The sequence below is a fragment of the Dermacentor albipictus genome, chromosome 1 (genome assembly GCF_038994185.2).
Source record: "Dermacentor albipictus isolate Rhodes 1998 colony chromosome 1, USDA_Dalb.pri_finalv2, whole genome shotgun sequence".
Lineage (NCBI taxonomy): Eukaryota > Metazoa > Arthropoda > Arachnida > Ixodida > Ixodidae > Dermacentor > Dermacentor albipictus.
Genome location: NC_091821.1, coordinates 34,418,500 through 34,440,531, shown reverse-complemented (window position 1 = coordinate 34,440,531; position 22,032 = coordinate 34,418,500).

Below are 22,032 nucleotides of genomic sequence, written 5' to 3'. Positions count from 1 at the left end.
TTTTGTCGGCGCCTTCCATGGGCTGCCTCCAGGCTATCCTTAAGTAAACGTAAGACGCTACCCAACGTGCGTACCGAACGAACTAATCGTCATTGTCGTCGTGACGTCATCGAGAGCTACCCTGGCTACAACGACACTGACGGCTCCGACAGCCTCAAACTGCACGTGTCGCGACTGAATCTTGCGTTCTTCTGACTGCAATAATCGCTTATGCGAAGACAAGACAGAAAAAAAAAGAAGCTGCACACATCGGATGTCGCAACGAAGCTTTCGGAACCTTGCCAATCGAACCAACACGTAATGAATGTCAAGGTTGCGAATGAGATTGTTCGAAGGTGATGCTCGCAAGCAAAAACGAGTTTTCCCGCATTGGCAAGCGGAGGAGACGCAAAAAGAGAAAATGAGCCCCTGTTGCACGATGGAGGAAGACTTTAACCACAGCTGTAATTGCAATGACCTTGCTGCCGAGAGTCGGAGCACTTTTCTCCATAGCTGACATGTGATGGTCCGAGCGAGGAAATGAACTGCGCAGTTGCCGTGGCCGCCAACTCTTCTACGCTTCTGCGCTTCGCACGCAACAACTTTTCGTCGCCTGTAGGCACAATGTATCAGAATGAATACGGCCCTTCATGCGTATTGGTGACATTATGGCAGATTAAGTGATGAGCCTCTTTGACGGGTACTCATGGCACAGGAGAAGGTCCTTAAACCTACAGGTGGGCGCGCACGAAGGGAGACATTATTAAGCACCTAGTTTTAAACGACAGTGTTCATGAAACCAGAATTATCAAAGGAAATCAGCTACGTATGAAGGAATCGGCTCATTAAGAATGGGAATATTTGAGATGCAGTGCGCAATTACATAATCTCTTTGATGAAAAAAAATGTTCAAAAATATCTATAATACAGTATGGGTAAAGTAATTAGCGTCGCTATAGTTATTATTTAACGTGTACAAGGTTTTCCCAGTAGACGGTTACAGTTCAGAATAACGTTTGCGTATGTTCTAATTTTCCTGCGGGAATATTGTTTCCGTTCACGTTAAACATTGCTGTCATCGCAGATTGAACGCCGCTATGCGACGAAATCACCGACATTTGTGACATGATCCTTTCGCGACACTATCAGGCGGCACACCTTGCTATATCAATGACGCAAGGAGCGACGTTCATTACTCGATGCGACAGTCAGTAAACTGGAAAGTGATCGGGCAACAAATCACGCTGAGTACGGGAATCGAACCCCCGAACTCCCTTTCGCTTTTATACACGGTAATATACGGCCTCAGCCGGGGTGGGTGCACTACCTATGCTGCCTATCCCTATGCTTGCGAAATTTTTTCGTGACGATGTTCTGAAAACTGCCCATTTGTGGCAAGTTGTAGTTGTTTTGAATTGATATAACATAAATTTTGGAGTTTCTTAACGCGCCGAAACCATGACTCGATTATGAGATACGCCGTAGTGGCGAAACTCCATATTAATTTTGACTACCTGGGCTTCTTTTTTTAGCACCCAATTTTCGTGCTACACGAACGCTTTCGACTTGTTTCGAGATGAGGTGTTCATATGAAGTGATAGCTGGTACTAGGGGCTCGATGCAGTGACTGACATAACTAAAACGAACACCTATAGTTCTTTAAAAAATATTGTTCTGCGCCGAGATACTTCCAACTTTGATATGTTCCATATAAGGTGCAATTGTTCGACATTCCAACGCCTTTTATGACGGTTTTTCGGTGGTAAAGACCAACGTTGTAGCATACGAGACAAATGTAGTAAATGTGTGTCGAAGCAACAGGCCTGTGGCCGTGTCGCCACCAGTACGATTAAGCTTTTCGCGAACTAGTCTTCAGTTGAAACCGGGCCATAGTTTCACAGTGCGATCCAATGTTAAAGGGAGGGCATGAGTGAGGGGAACGAGCAAATTTCTTCATTGAGCCCGTCTAAAATAGCCTGACTTTGCAGCATATTTCTTGTGTTTTGTGGCCCTTGCATCTTAAATTTTTACACTTGTACAGTGCATTGACGTAGCTTCAGCCGGAATGTACAGCAGCGATACCAGGAGAGTGGGGAGAGCTTTATACCTCGCAAGCGGTATGAATTTACCTTATATTTAACCATGTATCAGCGTGGGCAGGCTTGCTGCGTGCATGCAACACATTTGGAGGGGCAGAAACCATTTCAAATCACTGACCGGCTTTGGTGTTCACCAAGGAGAGATCCTGCATTTTCTAGCAGCTACAATCTTCACAAAGACTAAACGTATCTTCGCAAACTTGAAAGGACACGAGTCTATCGAAAGCCTGGACAAAGTGTAAAGGTCTTCCCATCTCAGATAGCATTAAAGTGCTCTTCCACAAGAGTGTATGTCAATCATGCATGAAAATTGCCCTGCGCGCTTTTAGATGATCTAATAAACTGCGCCGGTAACAATAAAGCAGCTTTCATTTTCGAGTAACAGTCGTGGCCTCCCAGCCAATCGCCTGCGAAAGTGCGTTTCATCGCTTGCGTACGGCTGCTCAACCGCTGAAGATCAGCGTCATTGTCTTCTAAGAGTGCTACCTCCATATCGTAGAATTTCCATCTTACGTCGGCAGCTGGCGGTGGACATTTAAGTTTTGTGAATCGACTTACGCTTAATTTAGGCGCAAGTACGGAAGTTCGCTCCTTTCTACCATTGCATACATCGCCTTTTGTCGACGGCAGCGCTGGTCTTTGCATTGGCAGGCATCGTAAGCTTGCTGATCTTATGAGCATTCTTGCTTGATGAATACGCTTTTTCGTAAGATGTCTCTTACGCCAAAGTTTCTTCGTAAGTTTATCTTGGGAATTCCGCGCTTGCGTGCTTGCTTGCCAAAACCACGAAATGATTATGAGGCCCGCCGTAGTGGGGGACTCCGGATTAAGTGCGCCTACATCTAAGTAAGGGCCCGTTTTTGCATTTCGTCCCCATCGAAATGCAACTGTCACGGACGGGATCGAGCCCGTGACCTCGAGATCGTCCACGCCATGCCGCAGTCACTGGGCTACAGTGGCGGGTTGGTGTTCTCACAGTTCAAAAAATATAATTATGTTGCATTGTAACATCGTGCATGAGACTATGATGCCGGGACCCTTTTTGCTCTTCGCTCATAAGTGCTTTTCGCTCGTAATTGCTGTTTGCCATTGGCCGCCTTTCTTCTCTAATGATATGTCCAACATCACGATTGCCTGGCATCGGCTCTGACAAACAGTTCTAGCGTAAGAACGTTTTAGTGAATACGGGTCCTAGGGGCTGAATTAAAAAAAACATAAGAATTCTAACGCTGAAATTGTTCGTAAGAGAAAAACTAGCAAATACCAATGTTGGGTATATTACTAACGGCGCAAGCTGGTCAATGGCAAAGCATACTTGCCAACTAAAGGCCTTGTGAATACGCGCTACGAACCCGAGTCTTCACACTTACGGCTTATGTTCAGATATTACATTTTTAGTTTTGTTAGATAGTCAACGTTATCGCTCATTTGTTAGTGGCAGCTGTCGTGTGGACTGTATTTTATTTTTGTGCACTTCCGTCAGTGTACCATCTACAACAGGATAAAAAAAAAAAGAAGTTGCTGTTAGCGACCACAAAGGATTAGACCTACTTTCGCCTCCAACACTTTTTTTTAATCTGAACTGGATAATAGAGACTTTTCTACCATAAGATTGTCATGGTTGCTCTCTAAAATGATAAAGCTTTATTGAAGAAGGAAATACTTAACTGCTAGGAAAAAGTTTACGGCGCAAATTTCCCACTGAAAGCTGCTTCATGTGTATTTTGTTTATTAGTGAAGCTACTGCCTTGAGTGGATAAATAGTCTACCTGTTTTCTAAATGGAGCCACAAAACATGTATTGTTATGTGCATGACGTTCTCTACAGACCATGACATTCCCGCATATATTTCGACGACAAAAATTTAAAGTAGATTCCTGGCTTACTTGTAGCACTAACAAATTATTTTATTTTTCTCACTTGTCATGTACGAATCCGTTATCTTCTTTTATAATTTCTCGAATGGATAATAAACAATGTAGTGAAACAATCGCACCTATTTCTTCATGTTTTTACTAGTGGTTGTTAACGATGAGACTACTAGAAGTTTTATTCCCCGAAATGCTGTCGCGAGCACTCGGTAAGTATTCTGTGTCCCTCGCGCAAATGTATTCGAGAAAAAAAGTATTGAACGTATACCAATGCTGTAATAATTTCGAACACAAGAACTCAAGAAGAATATTTCCAATTTGAGGGTCTCCTGCATGGTTATTTGCCTCGCCGTTAAGTCACCTACCTCAACCAGAGTTGTGCTGCTTACAAACACCCGTGAATTGCCAACATATAATCAGGCTCTGGCCATCTGTGTCCACAACTTTTCGATCTCGGTCCCCTTGCGAAGGCTACGTGCTTCAATAACACGCCCTTCATATAGCTTTGTGTCTGTTCACTTAATAGCCACGTATTTTTTTATCTTTCTCAAACTCGTAATTTTTTTCCACATAAAAGTAAAATTGGCGACGCACGTGTGTCGCTTTTAAGGAAGCAAATGTTTATTTGCTCAAATAAGCACTTATGTTCTTGCAGTGATGGTTTTTTTTTGTGATGTATGTAAATTAAGGCGAGAAACCGGGCGCACTGCGCGCCGGTACGTCCCCGTTTTCAGGGAAAACAAATGTGACGATTCCAAATATAACAGAAGAATCTGGTGGTTAAACTGAAATCGAATTCTGTTGTTTTGTGTACCAAACCGAGATCTGATTATGAGGCATGACGTAGTGATAGATTTTCACCATGTGGGACTTTTTGATGTGTGCCTAAAATGTAAGTGCGCCAGCGTTCTTTCATTTTCGTTGTTCTTTTCTTCTTCCTGCCGCCTACGTCGAAACGGGCTGAGATGGAACATACTGCTGCTGAGATGGAACATACGAACTCTAGATCAGCAGCGCAACGCCATGGGCATTAGGCTGCACAGTGGATAGCTAGGTTCGTGAAGCAATGTCTTAGTAGTTCGCTCACAGCGCCGACGAAGTCTGGCGCTGCGAATTATAAGGCTTCGAGCGTGATGTGCTAAAAAACTTACTGCAGTTCCGCATTGACTACGACTGTGTGCTAGGCGAGTTTCAGCTTCTGTCCAGAATTCGTTGAAGAAGAAGAAGAACTTTATTGAAAGGTCCGGCGAATAATTCTTGGATTTGGCGAATATCCCCGCCTAAGCGTGGGCCATGAGACCTTGAGCCATGGCATTTATTTATTTACTTATTTATTTATTTCAACATACGGACTACATACGAATAAACGGACTATCCTGTGATAGTCCCGAAGGGCTATCGCAGGAGTGTGGAAATGCAATACGTGGAAAAGCATAAAAAGAGCACTGAACATCCATGATTAGTAATAAACAATATAAATTATCGAGTGGTAAAGATCTTGCGTAACCCGGCAGAGAGCATTCCCCAATTCTGTAGAATGGACAAAAAACAACTGTAATTAAACTCATCAGTATGATGGTGAAAAGTGGACCTACTCGTCTCATGGTGATATGTCTGGTTGTTGTGGGTCCACCTGGTGCGATGTATTTGCTAAGTAGAGAAAATCGTGGAGAGGTAATTAGAGTATAAAGAAACTTCAAATATTCAATGTGACGACGAGAAGCGAGACTGGTAAATTGAAGACTAAGAACATGGGAAATGGTTGGAAAATACCTGTCAAAGGCGACGATAAATGAAGCGTACAGTTTTCTGCTGGGCAGATTCAATTATGTTGAGGTCAAACTTTCAAACTCTCAAACTTTATTTCGCATTTTCCTTTGCACAGAAAAAGAAAATGCAAGGGCAGGAACAAAAAGCTGCACAATCACAGCTTGACGAGGTTCCTGTCCCCTGTCTTTGACAAACAGTTGCAGAATATTCACAAAGAAAATCAGTTACATATGTGCAAAAACAATTTCACATTATACAGATATTGATATTCACAGCAGAACAATTATAACATCTGTATACATATATTCACATGCGCATCTACACCAACCCACCATCTATACATATTTGCATCTGTACATGTAGGCATACATCTGTATACAGAAAAAGGTGGAGGGGAAAAAAAAAGATCATGCACAAATGACAAGGAACACCTGAACAAAAACGCTTTAAAATACCAAAAATTCAACTCAATGTAACGGCAATGTTCAGCGGAACAAAAAAAAAAGCGGAACGATGGAAAAGCGAGGTTTGGAACATGCTAAAAAATAAAATGAAAAAAAAGAAGAAAATAATAAACATGGCAAATGTTATTTATAAAATTTGACCCTTATTAATTAAATTAAATTTCAGTGGCTTTCTCGTAATAGCATTTAGTTCGGTATGGGAAGCCTGTATCACATTTAATATTTTCGGCACCTGGTACTGCAATCGCCTGAAACCATAATTTGTTCTTGTGAAAGGTAACACCCATTGGCTCTGTTTTCGGAAATCATATAACGCTTCCCTTGATTTGACTAAGTTGCACAATTTTGTGAAAACGTTGTTGTTACAGCGAAAATATTTTTTTAATTTTTAAGACTAGGTTATAATCATAGAAATATTCAATAGGGAGCACATTAAGAGCACGAAATATCTCGAATGTATGTGCATCAAACGGTGCGTTAACATGTCGGACAGTTTTCTTTTGTAATGTTTTTAAGCTTCGTATGTTTGCTTGCGATGTCGTACCCCACACTAAATTGCAATAGCTAACATGTGAAAGGAAAAGACTGTTATATAACATTAGTTTTACCTTAGAGGGCAGTATGTGTCGTAATCGACAGATTATCCCACATGCTCTCGCCAAAGTGGACATAATACGCTCAACGTGTGCATCCCAAAATAAATGTTTGTGAAAAAATACACGTAACGTTTTGACAGTATCAACTATTTCTATCCTTTCTGTGCCGAGCTAAAGAACAGTATTGCAGTTTACTTGTTTTTGTGGTGGCGTAAACAACACAGCCTTAGTTTTATTTGCATTAATTCAGATATGCATCAGATATGCATCAGATATATTGTGTGGGTTCCATACGACAGAGCCTACTCCAGTATTGGATGAACCAATGTTTTATGAGTGAGCAGTCGTGGGCTAAGTGGGGCTGAACGTAATGTGCGTTGCAAGTAACCTAACATTTTAGGCACACGGTTGCACATGAGTTCGATGTGATGCGACCAAGCTAAATCCTGAGTGAATAGAAGACCTAGATGATTATACTGTGAAATGTCTCCTAGAGCGTAGCCATTATACGAATAGGTAAACGGAGAAGAGAAAGAACGTTTGGTAAATGATATAGATACATTTTTCCGGAAGTTGATTTGCATTGCCAAACGTCACACCATGATTGAAATGATGCAAATGAAACATTACGGATAATATGATCATGAGGAGTTTTAATCGTATCGTACAAAGCTCAACCATCTGCGCACATGCGGATGTTAACAGGAATATTACTTGATAGATCATTTATGAATATCAAAAATAGAAGCAGACCCAATATTGAACCTTGAAACATGCCAGACGTTACACGACAAGTGGAGGGTTGAGAAGACCTAAAGAGTGCGTATTAAGACCGATTGGATAAAAAAGAAGAAATCTAGTTAAGTAATGTTTGGTTGTTAAGAATAACAGTGATTTTTTTCTCAACAATTTGGAGTGTGACACAGTGTCCAAAGCTTTTTAAAAATCAATAAATATTGCGTCAATTGTACCACCTGCATCGAGGGCCTGGATGATATCGTGAGTCAATTCACTGAGCTCGGTTGTGGTGCTAAATCCGCGTCGAAAACCGTGTTGAGCATCACATAAAACTTTATGAGACTCTAGAAATTAAATTATGTATATGTAAACTATGTGTTCAAGTATTTTAGATGAAAGATGTGATAGAGATGGGTCTGTACTTTCGTTTGGACTGCTTATGCCCAGATTTGAATAGTGGAAGAATTTTAGCCGTTTTCCAAGGAAAAGGGACAAGAGACGTCGAGAGAGATTTCTGAAAAATAACAGTTAAATATTGACTAGTCCATATGGAGTATGGGGTATCTAAAGAGAAATGCATTGCCTATGTTTTCGGGACTACCTCTCTTTTTCGGATCCAGTCTTAAAATCAAATTTAGCACACCCTGGTTCGAAACAACAATGCAGTTAATAGAAATATGCGCCTGTTTTATAAAAGGAGGAACAACGGAGTTATCATGTGTAAAAACAGATTCAAAGTGACTATTCAATGCATTTGCAATCATAGAAGTATCACTTGTAACTGAGTCGTTTATTTCAAAAGTATCAGTGGTACATTTTTTTGGCAGACCAGAGCTCCAAAATTTGCGTGGATCATCTCTACGCAAAGTGGAACTGTTGCCTGAAAGTAAAAATCACGAGCAGCATTAGTTTTGCTTCGAGGCTCCTCATTAAGAGCAATGAATTGTGCAGTAAGAACAGAGTCACCAGGTACGTTTAGTACGCCGCAAACGTCCAAGTCGTCGCGACAGGTGCAAAAGTTCCCTCGTGATCCAAGTCAGCTCTGAATTAGTCTTTTTTGTTTTTAACGGTACAAAACGCGCAATGCAAAATGTAACGAGATCACAAAAGAATGTAGGTAAAGTATGGCCATCGTCAAAAAAAAACTAATGACTTCAACCTGGCTAAAGGAAGCACTAACTGTGTCAACTATACCAACATGATCAGCATGGTTCATATCGCGGAAAGTAGAATAAATATATCGGGCTTTCGGTACAGGATGGGAAATAGGTGTAAAGACCGTTTTATGATCCGATATCCCATCTACGACAGCACATTCGCAACCATAATCACAGACCCTAGGGCTGAAAAAAACAAGATCTAAAATCGCTGTGCCTCTTGTGGCATCACTGACTATTAGCTTTAGGCCGGCAGGCTGTGAAAAGTTCAATGTTTCTATAGTTGGGAATCATGGCCTAGCCTATGTAATAACGACCAGTGCATATCGGGGACATAAAAATCACCCATGCATATCAGATTTGGCGATTGAGATGCTATTTCTTGCATGAATGCATTCAAGGAAACCAAAGGGTCTGTGATCAAGTTAGGTGGGCGGTAAAAGACACCAAAAACAAAACTCAATGACTCAAAATAAACTTTACACCAAACCGACTCAGTTTGAGGAGCAAGAAGCACAGAAAATTTTAAGTCGGAGTGTAAATATAAGGCAACGCCGCCGCCTCTACCTTCTGTTTTATCGGTTCTTATAAGATTAAAGCCTGGTAGCGATAATTCAGCATCGCAAATTTCCCTATGAAACCATGTTTCCGTGACTCCAATGATAGGGAGGAAGTAGGACAAAGTTAATGACAAGAAATCAGGAAACTTGTTGACTAAACGTCTGGCGTTAATATTTGAAATGCGGAGATTATCGGGGAAGTCACGTGGACGTCATCGAGAATTAGAAGCAGTGTCTGAAGGAGACGGCCTTGTATCGTGATTACGAGACTGCACAATCGTGTTAGTATGCGCGTCCCAGTTATAGCGCGCACGTTATCAATAAACACGTGGTCGTATGCTATACGCACGGAGGAGCCGTTGTTGCGGCAAGTTCTGGCTGCCTCCCATAGCTTTCTACTGACAGATCGTACGTCGTCTGAATAGTCCTCAGAGATGCGTAGTATGGAGCCCTCCAGCTTAGTAGCGTTTTCAAAAATTTGAACTTTCTCACGAAAATACAGAAGTTTCACAACAATGTGGTGGGTGCGGCCTGTGTTACGCCCTACCGATCCTATGACACCTTCCAATTTGTGGGAAGTCCATGCAAAGGGTTACTGTGAAAAATTTTGGAACGTTGCTTAATGCCCCATTATTATCGTTCGGAGATTCGGGAATTCCATGCAGAATCAAATTATTACGGCGCAGTATATTTTCTAAGTCGTCGTTCTGAACCGAGAGCTTAATCACCTTCTCATTAGGAGAACCGACTGTACTGTTCAATTATCCACCATTACTTTTAGGTACACTAGATGCAGTACTGGACGACTCAAGAGCTTTAAGACGCAACTCGACAGCCTCGAAGCGCGAATTGACAGAATAATTAAGTTCAGTAATATCCTGCGCTATTTTATTTATTCCAGAGACCAGTCTGGAAAACGTGGCAGCAACTGAAAGTTCTTTATCCATGGATGACGAGTCGCTACCGGAACCGCCCACACCTCCACTTAGTAACAGCGCAGGCGTTCCAGAGCCAGTGCCAGAATTTTCACCAGAAGTACCCTTACAACCCCATGGTCTCGGGTTTAGCTCAAAGTCTCCAATTAAGCACAAGCCACTCACACAACGCACAAGTCGAGCATAAACGGAAACAAAGATACAAGGGTTTGTGGGCAAGTAAACAGCAGCAAGTGACGGTTATCTGAATGGGTACAATACGTGTTCTCTAAGTATCATACCTGCACGATAAAGAAGCACCGCGTGAGCATTGTACTGCTGCTGCTGCCTCACCCACTGAAGCTGCACTGTGGCTGGGGGTCTTTTATGTACAATGCTGATGACGTCACAAAGTTGGCCTTTACAACGTTTTTTTGACCTGGTGGAGAGTCAGCATAGACACTTGAGAACAGCGCAAGCGCAGCGAACAAGCCTAGATTATCACTCGGCAGAAAGACAAGAAGGGCAATTAGCATGCATCCACGGGGATCGGCAAGTTGGTTTGCATCGGTTGACGCATTCCGGATCACCACGCTATCAAGGCAGTGCACCGCAGAATTCAGAAGGCTGGTCAGAAACTGCACGAACAATGGTACGTGAAGCGACATTAGAGTTTTAGAATAGCGTTTGTCGCCTTACGTACGTTAAACGTAAGCTCCTTTGGGGGACGTTACGATGCGCGTCCTTTCAAGTCTTTTAGTTTACCGTACGGATACTCAAACGTAAACAAAAGGTTATAAGACAGGGCGCCATCTGATGCCTTCTGCCAAGCGTATTCAAGCCAAGACGATCCATTAGCAACCATCCTGCTGTTGCTATGTGGACGCGTCTCGTTAAGTATACGGGCGCCAGAGTTGCCTAACGATGTCAGAAAATTGACGCGCTATACCCTCATAACTAACCTTTCGGGTAAGTTTAGAGAAAGCGAGAGCTCATTACAATAGTTACTGGCAATCAACGCGAGTGAGAACGTAGCCATCACCAGAATCCAAGCTGAAGCGGGAGCCATGGGTGCCGCCATGTTCGACAACGCAATTTCTTAGCGTTGGTAAACATCACGAACGTTCAACTCGCAAAATAACGTACGTTATCATAGTGCACGTAAACCACAGAAACCCAATAAGGTTCGGAGCGTGCGCAGGGAGGACAATGCTATTTCTTTACGTATGTAATGCGTTTATGTTTGGTTGCAAACGCTATTCTAAAGATGTATATTGTCGCGGCCGTGCCGCCATGTCCAAGCTAAATATACCTGGTAGCGAAGCTTCCATAGAAGCCCATGCGTTAAAAACATGGTGGTTCATTGGCGGTTCATGGGGCTTAGCGCCATCTGTACGAGGAGGGAACACTTCCGGCGGAAAAAATAACAACAATGTGATGTCATATCCGTTAAAAACAGAAGTGACGTCATCTTGTTCTCAAAGGAGCGAAATTTGTTTTGGTGATCTGGCATTAGAGCTGTATATTTAAACGCCCCGCCACTCAACTTAATGGGCGTTTCAAGCTTTCAGCGCGGAAAGCGATGCAAGAAAAGGCCAGCCGTATGGTTGTCGAAAGCACACCCCTGAAAAGCACATACTTGCTTTGGAGTCCGACGAAAGCTTTAGGTGTAGAGTGCTGGTTCTATCATCGGACGTCAAACACGTTGGCTTGCGCAGTCGCACGAAAACAACTAAAGTGAGCAATTATCTGGCTGTCGTAACTCGCTACTTTTGACTGAACAGGTTGAGAAACTATGGAGCTAACTGCGTCACAAATTCAGACAAACGTCGACACGAAAAACAGCACAACGTATGAGGGGGTGTTTTGTAACAGGTGAACTTCTCAAGCACGCCTTTCTGCACACTTCAAGAGCTACATCGCTTTGCTAGCGACAGCGGCGTCAACGCCCCCCTCTTACGATGGGCGCTGAAAAAAATGTATTTATTGATAATGATAAAATAAAATAGAGTTGTCTTTTCTTTACTCGTCACGCATATAGAAAATTGATAAGGAATTTTATTTTCGTTGAATGAATCTAACTGTGTCTCGCTTTAATTTAATGAACGCTTTTTTCTTTCCCAATGTTTGTTCCCTCCAAACATAGTCGCGCTTCAATCGCTGCTCCCTTAGCCAGCCTTGGTGATGTCAGTGACAATTTATTCTGAACCGCCTTTCGCCCGCAGCTTCGCGACCTATTTGGATCGATCTTGCCGTGTCCTCTGAAAACCATTGCGGGCGCTGCACCATCTAAGCCCAAGAGCCTAATAAGCTGGTATCGTCCTAGTGACGTCAAGGTTGTCCACGTGCAGATTTAACCTCGGCTTGCCGAAAACCGAGCTTGGGCCTTAAAGACGGCTAGGGTCGATGTAGGAAAGTGAGACCGTGGTGCATGCACGAAATGGTGCCCACCATCGGCCCGTCCCACGGATCTGTGATCGATGAAGCAGCTCCCAAGCAGAATCTGCGCGAACAATGGTATTTGAGGCAATATTGTCACTATGTGCCGCCGTGTCCACTCTGTCCAAGGAGGGCAGAGCTGAGCAGCGCAATCTCCCAGCGCCTTCGCTTCGAGGCTGCGTCCCCGTCTCGCACCTCCCTTGTTCGCACTACCATAACCTGTGTTCCAGGGTTGACCTGGCCTCACAAAACTTACATCGGTATGACGAATAAAGCTCTGGGTAACAGAGAGTCAAGAGCACCGGGTTGAGAAACGTCCTTGTCTGCAGCTGTCGACAAGCGGCCGCTTGTCTGTTATTCATTTTCTGGTGCGGTGGCTGAAATTTGCACCTCACCAGTCTGTAGTGTTGTGTGATTTCTCTGTAACTCGTCAGTTGATCCTCCCACTCCCACTCCTCGCCCAATGCCGCGGGCCGAGGTGGCGGCGGTGGTGATGACGGTGGCGGCTCGGTCCGTCCTCGAGCCGCCCCGTGCGCCGCATCGTTTACGGCGAGCGAGGTTGAGAATTCGTTGAGAAAAAAAAAATTATCCTGTTCTTTCCCCACAACAACTAAAAATGTACAGTTGTGGCAAAACCAATAAGATGAAAACACTAGACGCTCGCAATTTACACATTCTTGAAGAGACGTGGAGGTCGTTGAGAACTACCGTATAAAGTGGCATTGAGACACTCCTGAGCAGCATTATTTATTTTATTGATACAATGAATAGGTTAGCACGCTGAGTGGTCTTAGTTGTCGACACTATTATTGAATGTTTTTGACGCAGTTGAGAGTAAAGCATGGCAAGTGTAATGTACGAATTCCTTTCATTCGATTCTCTTCCTTTCTTATTATACACCGTTCCCGACCAGCTTATCCTTGTGATAACTCTGGAGAAGTGCAGCTCGGACTATTGACGAAATGGTGGGTGAAAATGGCGATGAAAAAAAAAGTTCCTTAGCGTGGAACGCCGGCCGGGAAAGCTTTACAGGAGCTGTGTGTCGTGAAAAAGCATTCACTTTAATTTTCCATTCTTATCGTGGCGTCGCACCGAGTGCCTCATCCCGGCAATAAAGCAGATACCGCGGCGTCCGAGACACTCACACCGAGCGAAAAAATAATAATGGACAGTTGCCAAACACGGCGCCATGACCAAGCCACCCTGGCGGCCCTGGCATCCATTCTCTTCTCCAACCATCAGCTCGGTCTCGTCAGCTGACCAAGGCAGTTCGTTGGGGCTTTCCCCGGCGGATAGTGGCGATTGTCCACGCTACCGGTTTGGCCGGGCGGTAAGGCCTCGCTTGGCTGCACCCGTCGCGGATGCCGATAGGAACGACGACTGGAGTGCGTGCACTGATGACTAGAGTGCCCGCTCGTTTTTGCGTAAGAAATGGGGAATTTTTAGCGTATTCGCTCATTCCAGGCTGCTCGGGTTATTTCACAGAGAGCCTTTTTCTACGTTGGGACTCTTATGTGCGCGTCCGGCTTCTTTAGGAGTTTCCGATTTGCGCGGCAAGTATTGAGTCACTGTTGTTGTGGGGCCTTTCCCGGAACACGTAAATGATCTCCAGCCGCGTCAGCAGAGACTCTGTTGTGTTTCTGTATTCATCGGTAAATGGACGAAAACACTATCACATATTTATATCAGTCAGCTATGTATTAGGGCCTCTGTACGAACGGTATAACAAAAAATGAAAAATTGTTTAATGGCTTCGCGAATCTTAGGGCCCTTTCTTAGTCATCATGATAAACTTCCCGGCGCTGCTGTTCATGTTTGTGTGCTCTGGCGTTTTGAAAGGGAAAGAAAATGCTGCAAACTAATGTTTCCGACCTTTCAAAGCTTACCAACCAAATCAAGTACCACCGTTTATAACGCTGTGAGCTTTGACATCATAAAGTGTCTCCTGCCACCACTCAACCTTTTTTTTTTTTCTGATGTTCTGACTACATGTGGCAGCCGCGATCTATTACAACAATGAGGTTTCCACCTGCTTCCTATCGGTAGAGTTGCGTTAGAACTACGGATACTATAATACTTTCCTACTTTCATAGTGGTATCGTGCCTTAACTTACACAGGCGATGTCTTTACGCGTTGTGCGACTGCCCGTACCAGGCTTTGCTGTTCGGGACAGTTGCATTACAACGATGGTTATGAAAAGAGTGAATGAGTCAACTGTACTTTCTGCGATCATAATAGTAAAGCGGTGTTGACAGGATTTAAATACCGTGTATTAAAGGGAGCGCACATTGAAGAACGAGAGCGACATGTATCGTCGTCAATGATTCAAAATTGCTTCCAGACCCCATATCTCCTATGCGGAGATAGTACGTTTTGAGTTCGGTTTAGATGCTTCTTACTATGCGATTACGTGGGCGTTCCAGGAAAGGCGACTCTGTTGTCCAATGTTACTCCTAGAAAATGATGAACTAGTACTACAGGCACTACTGACTGGTTGATAGAGGTATATAGAGGTGTTTAACTTCCCTTCTTGTGAAGGGCAGAACGGTGCATTTCTCGGCCGAGAGAGCCATGCAGCTCTAAGTCAATAAGCATAATGTAATGTCGATATGTAAATGTTCTCGGAATATAAGACCTTCCTTCGGCATGACCTGTACCCGACGCCCATAGAGAGATTTCATCCACGTAGATTGAAAAATAAGCACTTCGCGGTAACAGATTAGGTAGTCTGCATAATACTACATTGGCAAAGTATCCGACTTAAAACGCTTCGTTGAGGCACTTTTTGCTTTAACTCTAAAGGTGCACTGCACCCCTTACCTAAGGATACTGCGATGGAGAGAAAATCTGCAATCCAGGGCAAGGTTCTTGTTTGGACACATAGGCCATGCATGCTACAGAATGCATGCGCATTACTGACTGTATCAAAAGCAAGACGGATATCTAAAAGGGCACAACTGTTATTTGGCTTATAGAATTGGTAGCTTTACCCAGAAGAAGTATGTCTGTGGGATAATTGCATATGTGTATGGTATTTCACGCAGAATGGAAACAGTGGAAACTGATCTTACCTTTTTGATGTCAAAAACTAAACAAGAAAACGCACAAGAAAGGCTGATATTGCAACAACAACAACAGATGATAGAAGAAAGAAGCAGCACCTGATAAAGTTGCAAGAAATAATCATAAGAGGTGTGCGCTGTGTCAAGTGCTGGTGCATTTCGATCCATGACGTCATGTTACCTTGCTCTACTGCCATAGAATTATAGGCATGCTCCCGAATAAGCCGCAGTGATACTGACGTTACCACTTTCGGGACGCCGGGCCTGGCAACGAAAATTTCGGGATAAGTATACCAAGATGTCATCAATCAGAGTGCACAGGCCTGCTATCTAGGAGGCGTTGGCTGTGTCGCCGCGAAGGTGCGGCCATTTACTCTCATAGCAAGTTTAGCCGAACACGCCACAAGAAGAGGTAGATAGGCTACATTAAAGAAAACCTAAATGGGCCAGGAGATGTGCAAAGGGCGATTGCTTAGTCGGGAGAAATGTAATAGCCTCACCAATAGCAGTGACTGCAAATAGAAAAAGAATAGATCTGTTAGGGATTTAAACTTTACGCCCTTGAAGAGCACTTTAAAATTAATTGTAGGATGTATGAACCACCCTTGCATCGTTCTTTGAGAGCCCTTGCGCGAAGGAAATTCTGCTCATGTTTTGCGCCATAAATATCAGTGGCAAATTCCATCTTTTATGCAATGTATTTTAAGGATAACACGGAGGAACTGCTGTACAATGTATTGCAAGATCGCAGCAAATTCTAGCACAGCACCGGTAGTGTTCTTGGCACGGGGGTAAAAAGGCTGGCGTAAGTGGTGTGAACAAATATTGTTACACTTTCCTTTTTCATCACTACCCTTCTCCAAGATGTTGACAGATGGAGGTACCACTTTATATTTACGAGGAAGACACACAAAAAATTAACAGCTGCAGGAGAAGTTCCCTTGGTCCATTGTTATCTTTTTTTTATATTTGCTGTTTGGATTGCCAACCAGAATAGTGCGGCCAGCTTTGCTATAATCTCAGTAGTTGAATCAATAGAAAAGCAAATAAATTAACAAATATATAGCTTTTACGTCTCAAAGCCACAATGTGTTTATGAGAGGTGATGTAGCAGGTAGGGGCTCCGCAGTTTGACAATTGAGGTAACATGAGGCCTCCCTGCAAACAAAGTAACTAGGGCCAGGCCCTTTCCCTAGCTATTATGGCAAACTGGGACGAACATTTGACGCGAAACGTCATTATCAATCCACATTTAGCAAACCACAGAAAAAGAACACGCTGTGTCGCGTTCTGGCATTATAGCAATGAGCAGACAAAAATATAAAAAAAATGTTTTTTTGACATCAAAGTTGCAGCGCTGAGTAACAAACAAAGAAAAGAAAAGCGAGGCTGTAAACATTTTTTTTTTCTAAATTCACCCGCATCTGTTCAATGAGGGCCATGCAAGCCTTGTTAACTTGAAGCAAAACCCGCCGTGGTTGCTCAGTGGCTATGGTGTTAGGCTGCTGAGCACGAAATCGCGGCATCGAATCCCGGCCATGGCGGCCGCATTTCGATAGGGGCGAAATGCGAAAACACCCGTGTGCTTAGATTTAGGCGCACGTTAAAGAACCCCAGGTGGTCTAAATTTCCGGATTCCTCCACTACGGCGTGCCTCATGATCAGAAAGTGGTTTTGGCACATAAAACCCCATAATTTAATTGTTTTTTAACTTGAAGCAATGCATGGCGTGAACATAATTCATTTTTCATTCGCAGGATTCACTCGAAGTAAGTGAACATTATTTCACACACAGAAGGGCGAGTGCACTAAAGGATACGTTATTACATTCCCACGACCACACTCATTTTATTAGACCTTCTACACCAATTTTTATATAAGGGTTGTTTATATTCCGCACATTTCTCTATCACCTGATTGACAGCGTGAATATGGTCTATTGTTGAGCAGCCTTTACGGAATCCTGCCTGGTCCTTTGGTTGACAGAAGTCTAAGGTGTTCCTGATTCTATTTGCGATTACCTTAGTAAATACTTTGTAGGCAACGGACAGTAAGCTGATCGGTCTATAATTTTTCAAGTCTTTGGCGTCTCCTTTCTTATGAATTAGGATTATGTTAGCGTTTTTCCAAGATTCCGGTACGCTCGACGTTATGAGGCATTGCGTATACAGGGTGGCCAGTTTCTCTAGAACAATCTGCCCACCATCCTTCAACAAATCTGCTGTTACCTGATCCTCCCCAGCTGCCTTCAACCTTTGCATATCTCCCAAGGCTTTCTTTACTTCTTCCGGCGTTACCTGTGGGATTTCGAATTCTTCTAGACTATTTTCTCTTCCATTATCGTCGTGGGTGCCACTGGTACTGTATGAATCTCTATAGAACTCCTCAGCCACTTGAACTATCTCATCCATATTAGTAATGATATTGCCGGCTTTGTCTCTTAACGCATAAATCTGATTCTTGCCTATTCCTAGTTTCTTCTTCACTGCTTTTAGGCTTCCTCCGTTCCTGAGAGCATGTTCAATTCGATCCATATTATACTTCCTTATGCCAGCTGTCTCACGCTTGTTGATTAACTTGAAAGTTCTGCCAGTTCTATTCTAGCTGTAGGGTTAGAGGCTTTCATACATTGGCGTTTCTTGATCAGATCTTTCGTCTCCTGCGATATCTTACTGGTATCCTGTCTAACGGAGTTACCGCCGACTTCTATTGCACACTCCTTAATGATGCCCATAAGATTGTCGTTCATTGCTTCGACACTAAGGTCCTCTTCCTGAGTTAAAGCCGAATATCTGTTCTGTAGCTTGATCCGGAATTCCTCTTGTTTCCCTCTCACCGCTACCTCGTTGATTGGCTTCTTATGTACCAGTTTCTACCATTCCCTCCTCAAGTCTAGGCTAATTCGAGTTCTTACCATCCTATGGTCACTGCAGCACACCTTGCCGAGCACGTCCACATCTTGTATGATGCCAAGGTTAGCGCAGAGTATGAAGTCTATTTCATTTCTAGTCTCTCCATTCGGGCTTCTCCACGTCCACTTTCGGCTAACCCGCTTGCGGGAGAAGGTATTCATTATCCGCATATTATTCTGATTTGCAAACTCTACTAATAACTCTCCCCTGCTATTCCTGGAGCTTATGCTATATTCCTCCACTGACTTGTCTCCAGCCTCCTTCTGGCCTACCCTGGCATTGAAGTCGCCCATCAGTAAAGTGTACTTTGTTTTGACTTTAGCCATCGCCGATTTCACGTCTTCATAAAAGCTTTCGACTTCCTGGTCATCATGACTGGATGTAGGGGCGTAGACCTGTACGACCTTCAATTTGTACCTTTTATTAAGTTTCGCAACAAGAGCTGCCACCCTCTCGTTAATTCTATAGAATTCCTGTATGTTACCAGCCATATCCTTATTAATCAGGAATCCGACTCCTAGTTTTCGTCTCTCCGTTAAGCCGCGGTAGCATAGGACGTGCCCACTTTTTAGCACTATATATGCTTCTTTTGTCCTCCTAACCTCACTGAGCCCTATTATATCCCATTTACTACCCTCTAATTTCTCGAATAACACTGCTAGACTCGCCTCGCTAGATAACGTTCTAACGTTAAACGTTGCCAGGTTGAGGTTCCAATGGCGGCCTGTCCAGTATATTTAGGCGCTGTGTCATATTCCATGAGATACTATCGGCGTATGGGGAGTTGTGAAGTTGACCAAGCAATTCTGTGAAGCAGCTGGAAACAAACTGAACTCGTCAAAGTGCCTAGGGGCACACTGGCCTATATGACGTAGGTGACTACGCCCGTAAAGTACTTGGGGGTGCCACTTCACCACTACGCCACAGTGAGCCGTACACTGGCGGACGCAGGCTGGAAAATTGAGTGACAGGGCAAACAATGTACGAGGGTGCATTTTTTTGTTTGTTTCGTGCTCCAATTTGCAATTTGTTTTTTTTTTATCAGTAAAGTGTGTACATGTGCTCAAAGTGCTGCACTGTTCAAGAACTAACATTCAAAAGCTGCATCGCGTGTTTGTGGTTTTCATCTGGAATCGTGTGTGCATGGGAAAGGACCAGCCAGACTAACCTTTTTGAACAAGTGCGAGATGGTGGCGTTAGCTTGGTCCATTTGTTTCTGAGGCAATTACTCAATAAATTTTTGGTTTGTCGCTACTGAAGCGGCCTCCTTTATTACGAACAGTGCTCGAAACGCTGTTGATGATGGCTTTACCAAACTTTATTGTTTGTTCAAATTATATGTCCAGTGGATTTCATAGATATATGAAAAAAGTTATAGGCGCCCGCCATTTTTTAAAAGCGAGATTTACGTATGAGCACCTAGCCACTCTAAAGAGAAAACGATTGTACAAAGACTTGGTTGATCTGGCCTTACCGACATCATTGTACAGAACTCTGTATATGGAGATGAGCCTGCCCATGATGTTTATGTCGAGCTAAAAAGAAATTTTGTTTCGTCCAGCACCATAACCTTTTTCTTTCCCCTACACTCAGGTACCCTGGTGTTCAAAACATGGATGCAGGAAAAGGGGCTCTATATAACCTGAATAGTTAACTGCTATGCATGCCGCAAGCCGAAGAACACTGAACACGGCATCCTAGACTGCAGGGAAGGTGAGTTCTTTTGGAACGTATTACAGAAAACTATCAAAAAGGAATTGCCGCTAGATGCATATGGCGTAAGATTTTTGCCAGTACCTCGTGTAGATGATGATGTACCATCTAATGCTGCAATGTTCAATAGACTGTCTAGCGTTTGGAAGAAGCGCTTGGAAGTGTTTAATGCAGATCACATAAGAATAATTCGTCTGTATTTCCGAGAACTTATTGCAAGATTCCTTGAAATATATAGTCAGCAAAACCCTGTACCAGAATGACTCAACAGATTGGACGAGAAGAAAGCGTGGTAACCTAGGTGCCCGATTTTTATTAGACATATCATAAGAAGCCAACAAACACTGAGACCAAGGACAACATAGGGGAAATTATTTGTGCTTAATGAATGAAATATAGAAACGATAAATTAATGCAAATGAAAGTGGATGAAAAAAACAAATTGCCGTAGGTGGTAAACGATCCCACAACCTTCGCATTTCGCGTGCGATGCTCTACCAATGGCGCTACCACGGCGCCGTTTCCCCCTCCACTTTCTTGGATATTTATGCTTCCTAGTAGGACCCTGGGAGTGTCAGCCAGCGCCACCACCTTGATCGCGGATGTGAAACATCCTTACTGCCGCAGGCGCCACGAGAACGTCATCTTTTTGGGTGAAGGCAGCGGGTCCATTGGAGCCACTTAAATGCTTACAATAATTTTAAAACTTCCGAATTGGCCAATGATTCGCTGACTTGTTTCAAACTCTCTTATTATTGTAAATACGACTGAATTCTGTGCAAGCACAGGTAATAAATTTTTAAGAATTCGGAGTGGCCAAGAGTCACCACTCCCGAACGGCAATCTGCCAGTCGACAGTTTGAATTTCGGAGAAGTACTGCGTGTTTCTTTTCGTTTAATTTTTCATAAACGTCTCAGAAAACCCTTCGACATTACTAAGGCGGACATCTGAAAGACTAGGGTAGTGGTATAATAAAATACATAGCTGTAAAATAATATGTAGTGGAGAATTAATGAAAATACCCATTGGCAACAAGGGTGCAGTTCCAAAAAATTGCACACTAATATAGGTGCTGCAGATCTCTCAAACACCCTTATCTATGCACTCCCAAAAAAAGTCGCAGTTTCGCCCGAAAGCCGAAGCATCGATTGCGATGGCAAATTAGTAGACAGCTATACGAAGTAAGGATAATAGTCTTATCGGCCATATCAACTTTGAACAATTCGCTTGCTCACTGAATTAACAAGCATGGTGTCAGCGCGCACACGCAAACATGATCACATCACACTTGATGAGCGCCGACACCCGCTGTCAAAACGCTGGTGTGAGCAAGCGTGGCAGCAGCAGCGAGCGAAGTGACCTTCGTGCAGTCTATCGCCTCAACGCAAGAGCGGCGAGAGCACAGCGCGCACAAAGGTATGCGCCGTCTGCAGATCCTTTTCAATATACGGAGCGCGTGACCGCACGTGGCCGTGCAAAGTACGCACTTGTTGGCGGAGGCCTTCCCGCGCTGCCTACCCGCTTTCCTCCATATATGACGCGCGAGATTGAGCCGCGATCATCAGTTCCCATTGCGCCCGGGCGCCAAATGCGTAGCTGCTGTCGGAGCAAAACGCACGCCCACCCACCCTTACGCGCACCCCCTCACGGCCTTTCACGCGACGTAACACGCCGCGTTTGCTCTCCGCTTTCCTCGTTCGCGCGAGCCACGATCGTCGCGTGCTTTCACTCGCACATACAGCATACGACGCGCGGC